A 6,000-nucleotide genomic window follows, 5' to 3' on the forward strand; every position below is an offset into this window, starting at 1 on the left:
TAGCCCCACTTTATAGCTTGCAGTTTTTCTTTTTAATATCTTTTGCACTGACGGTATTACTGTCAAATTCACCAAAATTGTCAGAGTGATGAATTGGTGCAAAAGTCAAAGATGCATTTTTTTGCCTTTAAAAAGATAGTTTTTTTTCACAGTGAAAGACTATTAATTCAATTTTGCACTCCATTATGGGATTGCAATACAACTGTACAAAAATGTTGAATTAAGCCTTAAACATCTGCATAAGCAAATTCTCACCCTTAGGTCACATGCACACATTCAGTATTTGGTGAGTTTTTTACCCCCGTGTTTGTAAGCCAAAACCAGGAGTGGGTGATAACTGCAGAAGTGGTGCAAATGTTTCCATTATACTTTTTCTCGATTGTTCCACTCCTGGTTTTGGCCTACAAATACTGGGGTAAAAAAAAATCACCAAATACTCAATGTGTGCACATGGTTTTAGGCTGGAGTCACACTTACCGTATTAAAAAAAAAAAAAAAAAATTGGTCCGATTTTGACGGCCGAGAATCGCACAAATGTTCCCCCGAACAGTGATCAGTATGTAATCCGTTAGCAATGCAAGGATGCGATTTCCTCGCATCTAATAACAGTGTGACATCCGTATGGCATCCGTATGCAATGTGATTTTAGCATGAGCTTTTACATACAGCAGTTCTCACTATGTAAAAGCTCATGTTAACCCCTTCATGACCAAGCCTATTTTGACCTTAATGACCAGGCCATTTTTTGCAATTCTGACCAGTGTCCCTTTATGAGGTAATAACTCAGGAACGCTTCAACGGATCCTAGCGATTCTGAGATTGTTTTTTCGTGACATATTGGGCTTCATGTTAGTGGTAAATTTAGGTTGATAATTTTTGCGTTTATTTGTCAAAAAATCAGAAATTTGGTGAAAATTTAGAAAATTTTGCAATTTTCAAATTTTGAATTTTTATTCTGTTAAACCAGAGAGTTATGTGACACAAAATAGTTAATAAATAACATTTCCCATATGTCTACTTTACATCAGCACAATTTTGGAAACAAAATGTTTTTTTGTTAGGAAGTTATAAGGGTTAAAAGTTGACCAGCGATTTCTCATTTTTACAATAAAATTTACAAAACCATTTTTTTTAGGGACCACCTCACATTTGAAGTCACTTTGAGGGGTCTATATGGCAGAAAATACCCAAAAGTTACACCATTCTAAAAACTGCACCCCTCAAGCTACTCAAAACTACATTCAAGAAGATTATTAACCCTTCAGGTGTTTCACAGGAACTAAAGCAATGTGGAAAGAAAAAATGGACATTTTAATTTTTCCAACAAAAATTTTCTTTTAGCATAAATTTTTTCATTTTCACATGGGAAACAGGATAAAATGGATCCTAAAATTTGTTGGGCAATTTCTCCTGAGTACAACGATACCTCATATGTGGTCATAAACCACTGTTTGGGCGCACGGCACGGCTCAGAAGGGAAGGAGCGCCATTTGACTTTTTGAATGGAAAATATGCTGGAATATTTAGCGGTTGCCATGTCGTGTTTGGAGAGCCCCTGTGTGCATAAACATTGGAGCTCCTCCACAAGTGACCCCATTTTGGAAACTAGACCCCCCAAGGAACTTATCTAGATGCATAGTGATCACTTTGAACCCCCAGGTACTTCACAAATTGATCTGTAAAAAAAAAAAATACTTTTTTTTCAAAAAAATTTTCTTTTAGCCTCAGTTTTTTCATTTTCACATGGGCAACAGGATAAAATGGATCCTAAAATTTGTTGAGCAATTTCTCCTGAGTGCACAGATACCTCATATGTGGTCATAAACCACTGTTTGGGTGCACGGCATGGCCCGGAAGGCAAGGAGCACCATTTGACTTTTTGAATGGAAAATTAGCTCCACTCGTTATCGGACACCATGTCGCATTTGGAGAGCCCCTGTGCACCTAAACATTGGAGCTCCCCCACAAGTGACCCCATTTTGGAAACTAGACCCCCTAAGGAACTTATCTAGATGTGTAGGGAGCACTTTGAACCCCCAAGTGCTTCACAAAAGTTTATAACACAGAGCAGTGAAAATAAAAAATAATTTTTTTTCCTCAAAAATGATTTTTAGCACACTATTTTTAATTTTCACAAGGCTAACAGGAGAAATTGGACCACAAATCTTGTTGTCCAGTTTGTCCTGAGTACGCTGATACCCCATATGTGGGGGATGACCACTGTTTGGGTACACGTCGGGGCTCGGAAGGGAAGTAGTGACATTATGAAATGCTGACTTTGATGGAATGGTCTGCGGGCATCATGTTACATTTGCAGAACCCCTGATGTACCTAAACTGTGGAACCCCCCACAAGTGACCCCATTTTGGAAACTAGATCCCCTAAGGAACTTATCTAGATGTGTGGTGAGCACCTTGAACCCCCAAGTGCTTCACAGAAGTTTATAACGCAGAGACGTGAAAATAAAAAATATTTTTTTTTCCTCAAAAAAAATGATTTTTACCCAGCAATTTTTTTTTCACAAGGGTAGCAGGATAAATTGGACCCCAAACGTTGTTGTACAGTTTGTCCTGAGTACGCTGGTGCCCCATATATGGGGGGGAACTATTGTTTGGGCACACGTAAGGGCTCGGAATGGAAGTAGTGGCGTTTTGAAATGCAGACTTTGATGGAATGGTCTGCGGTCGTCATTACGTTTGCAGAGCCCCTGATGTGCCTAAACAATAGAAACCCCCCACAAGTGACCCCATTTTGGAAACAAGACCTCCCAAGTAACTTATCTAGATGCCTGGTGAGCACTTTGGACCCCCAAGTGCTTCACAGAACTTTATAACGCAGAGACGTGAAAATTAAAAAAAAAAATTTTTCCACAAAAATATTTTTTTAGCCCCCAATTTTTTATTTTCCCAAGGGTACCAGGAGAAATTAGACCCCCAAAGTTGTTGTGCAATTTTTCCTGAGTACGCTGATACCCCATATGTTGGGGTAAACCACTGTTTGGGCACACGTCGGGGCTTGGAAGGGAGGAAGCACCATTTAACTTTTTGAACGCAAAATTGGCTGGAATCAATGGTTGCACCATGTCGCGTTTGGTGACCCCCTGATGTGCCTAAACAGTGGAAACCCCTCAATTCTAACTCCAGCCCTAACCCCAACACACCCCTAACCACAGCCCTAACCCCAACACATCCCTAACCCTAATTCCAACCCTAACCATAACCCTAACCCCAACAGACCCCGAACCCTAATCCCAACCCTAACCATAACCCTAACCACAAGCCTAACCCTAATTCCAACCCTAACCCTCTTTCCAACCCTAACCCTCTTTCCAACCCTAACCCTCTTTCCAACCCTAACCCTCATTCCAACCCTAACCCTCATTCCAACCCTAACCCTCTTTCCAACCCTAACCCTCTTTCCAACCCTAACCATCTTTCCAATCCTAACCCTAACCCTCTTTCCAACCCTAACCCTCTTTCCAACCCTAACCCTCTTTCCAACCCTAACCCTAACCCTCTTTTCAACCCTAACCCTCTTTTCAACCCTAACCCTCTTTTTAACCCTAACCCTAACCCTCTTTTCAACCCTAACCCTAACCCTAATGGAAAAATAAAAATAAAAATATTTTCTTTTTTTTATTAGTTCTGCCTACCTATGGGGGTGATAATCGGGGGCTTTATTTACTTTTTCTTTCATTTTGATCACTGTGAGAGTGATCAAAATGAAAGAATGGAATCTGCAGCCGGCAGATTCGGGCGGGCGCACTGCGCATGCGCCCGCCATTTTCAAAGGTGGCGGCGCCCATCATCCGGACCCGAGGGACACCGGGAGGTACGGGGGGACTCAGGAGGTACCGGGGGGGTGAGGGGGGGATCGGAGGCTGGCGGGGAGCAGAGGGAATGGGAGGGGGGCAGATGATGACAGCGGCGGCAGATCGCCGCTGTCATTCAGTTGCGGGGGGGCGATTTCACTTTTAACAGCCAATCAGAGCGATCGTAGCCACGTTGGGGCGAAGCCACGCCCCCTGTGGTGAATTACAAAGCCCCCTGTATCTGCGGGTCGGGTGACCTTTCAGTGACCCCGGTCACCCGACCCGCAGGGGGGCTTTGAAGTCATGACGCCACATAGGCGTCACTGGTCAGATTTGAACCAGGTTTCATGACGCCTATGTGGCGTCATTGGTCGTGAAGGGGTTAAACTCTCATTGTAAAGACAAAATAATGAGAGAGAGAGAGATTAAAAGCCGGCAGATGCCGCGTACAGTATAGAATATTTTAGGTTAGAATAGATATATACAAATACAGTTGTGGCCAAAAGCATTGACACCCCTGCAATTCTGTCAGATAATACTCAGTTTCTTCCTGAAAATGATTGCAAACACAAATTCTTTGGTATTATTATCTTCATTTAATTTGTCTTAAATGAAAAAACACAAAAGAGAATGAAGCAAAAAGCAAAACATTGATCATTTCACACAAAAACTCCAAAAATGGGCCAGACAAAAGTATTGGCACCCTCAGCCTAATACTTGGTTGCACAACTTTTAGCCAAAATAACTGCGACCAACCGCTTCCGGTAACCATCAATGAGTTTCTTACAATGCTCTGCTGGAATTTTAGACCATTCTTCTTTGGCAAACTGCTCCAGGTCCCTGATATTTGAAGGGTGCATTCTCCAAACTGCCATTTTTAGATCTCTCCAAAGGTGTTCAATGGGATTCAGGTCTGGACTCATTGCTGGCCACCTTAGAAGTCTCCAGTGCTTTCTCTCAAACCATTTTCTAGTGCTTTTTGAAATGTGTTTTGGGTCATTGTCCTGCTGGAAGACCCATGACCTCTGAGGGAGACCCAGCTTTCTCACACTGGGCCCTACATTATGCTGCAAAATTTGTTGGTAGTCTTCAGACTTCATAATGCCATGCACACGGTCAAGCAGTCCAGTGCCAGAGGCAGCAAAGCAGCCCTAAAACATCAGGGAACCTCCGCCATGTTTGACTGTAGGGACCGTGTTCATTTCTTTGAATGCCTCTTTTTTCTCCTGTAAACTCTATGTTGATGCCTTTGCCCAAAAAGCTCTACTTTTGTCTCATCTGACCAGAGAACATTCTTCCAAAACGTTTTAGGCTTTTTCAGGTAAGTTTTGGCAAACTCCAGCATGGCTTTTTTATGTCTCGGGGTAAGAAGTGGGGTCTTCCTGGGTCTCCTACCATACAGTCCCTTTTCATTCAGACGCCGACGGATAGTGCAGGTTGACACTGTTGTACCCTCGGACTGCAGGGCAGCTTTAACTTGTTTGGATGCTAGTCGAGGTTCTTTATCCAACATCCGCACAATCTTGCATTGAAATCTCTTGTCAATTTTTCTTTTCCATCCACATCTAGGGGAGGTTAGCCACAGTGCCATGGGCTTTAAACTTCTTGATGACACTGCGCACGGTAGACACAGGAACATTCAGGTCTTTGGAGATGGACTTGTAGCCTTGAGATTGCTCATGCTTCCTCACAATTTGGTTTCTCAAGTCCTCAGACAGTTCTTTGGTCTTCTTTCTTTTCTCCATGCTCAATGTGGTACACACAAGGATACAGGACAGAGGTTGAGTCAACTTTAATCCATGTCAACTGGCTGCAAGTGTGATTTAGTTATTGCCAACACCTGTTAGGTGCCACAGGTAAGTTACAGGTGCTGTTAATTACACAAATTAGAGAAGCATCACATGATTTTTCGAACAGTGCCAATACTTTTGTCCACCCTCTTTTTTATGTTTGGTGTGGAATTATATCCAATTTGGCTTTAGAACAATTCTTTTTGTGTTTTTTCATTTAAGACAAATTAAATGAAGATAATAATACAAAAGAATTTGTGTTTGCAATCATTTTCAGGAAGAAACTGAGTATTATCTGACAGAATTGCAGGGGTGTCAATACTTTTGGCCACAACTGTAGAATGGGTGTATGTGTGTGTGTATATATATATATATATATATATATACACACACACACAC

The sequence above is a fragment of the Dendrobates tinctorius genome, unplaced genomic scaffold, assembly GCF_039654945.1.
Source record: "Dendrobates tinctorius isolate UK_male_01 unplaced genomic scaffold, ASM3965494v1 ptg000022l, whole genome shotgun sequence".
Taxonomy (NCBI): domain Eukaryota; kingdom Metazoa; phylum Chordata; class Amphibia; order Anura; family Dendrobatidae; genus Dendrobates; species Dendrobates tinctorius.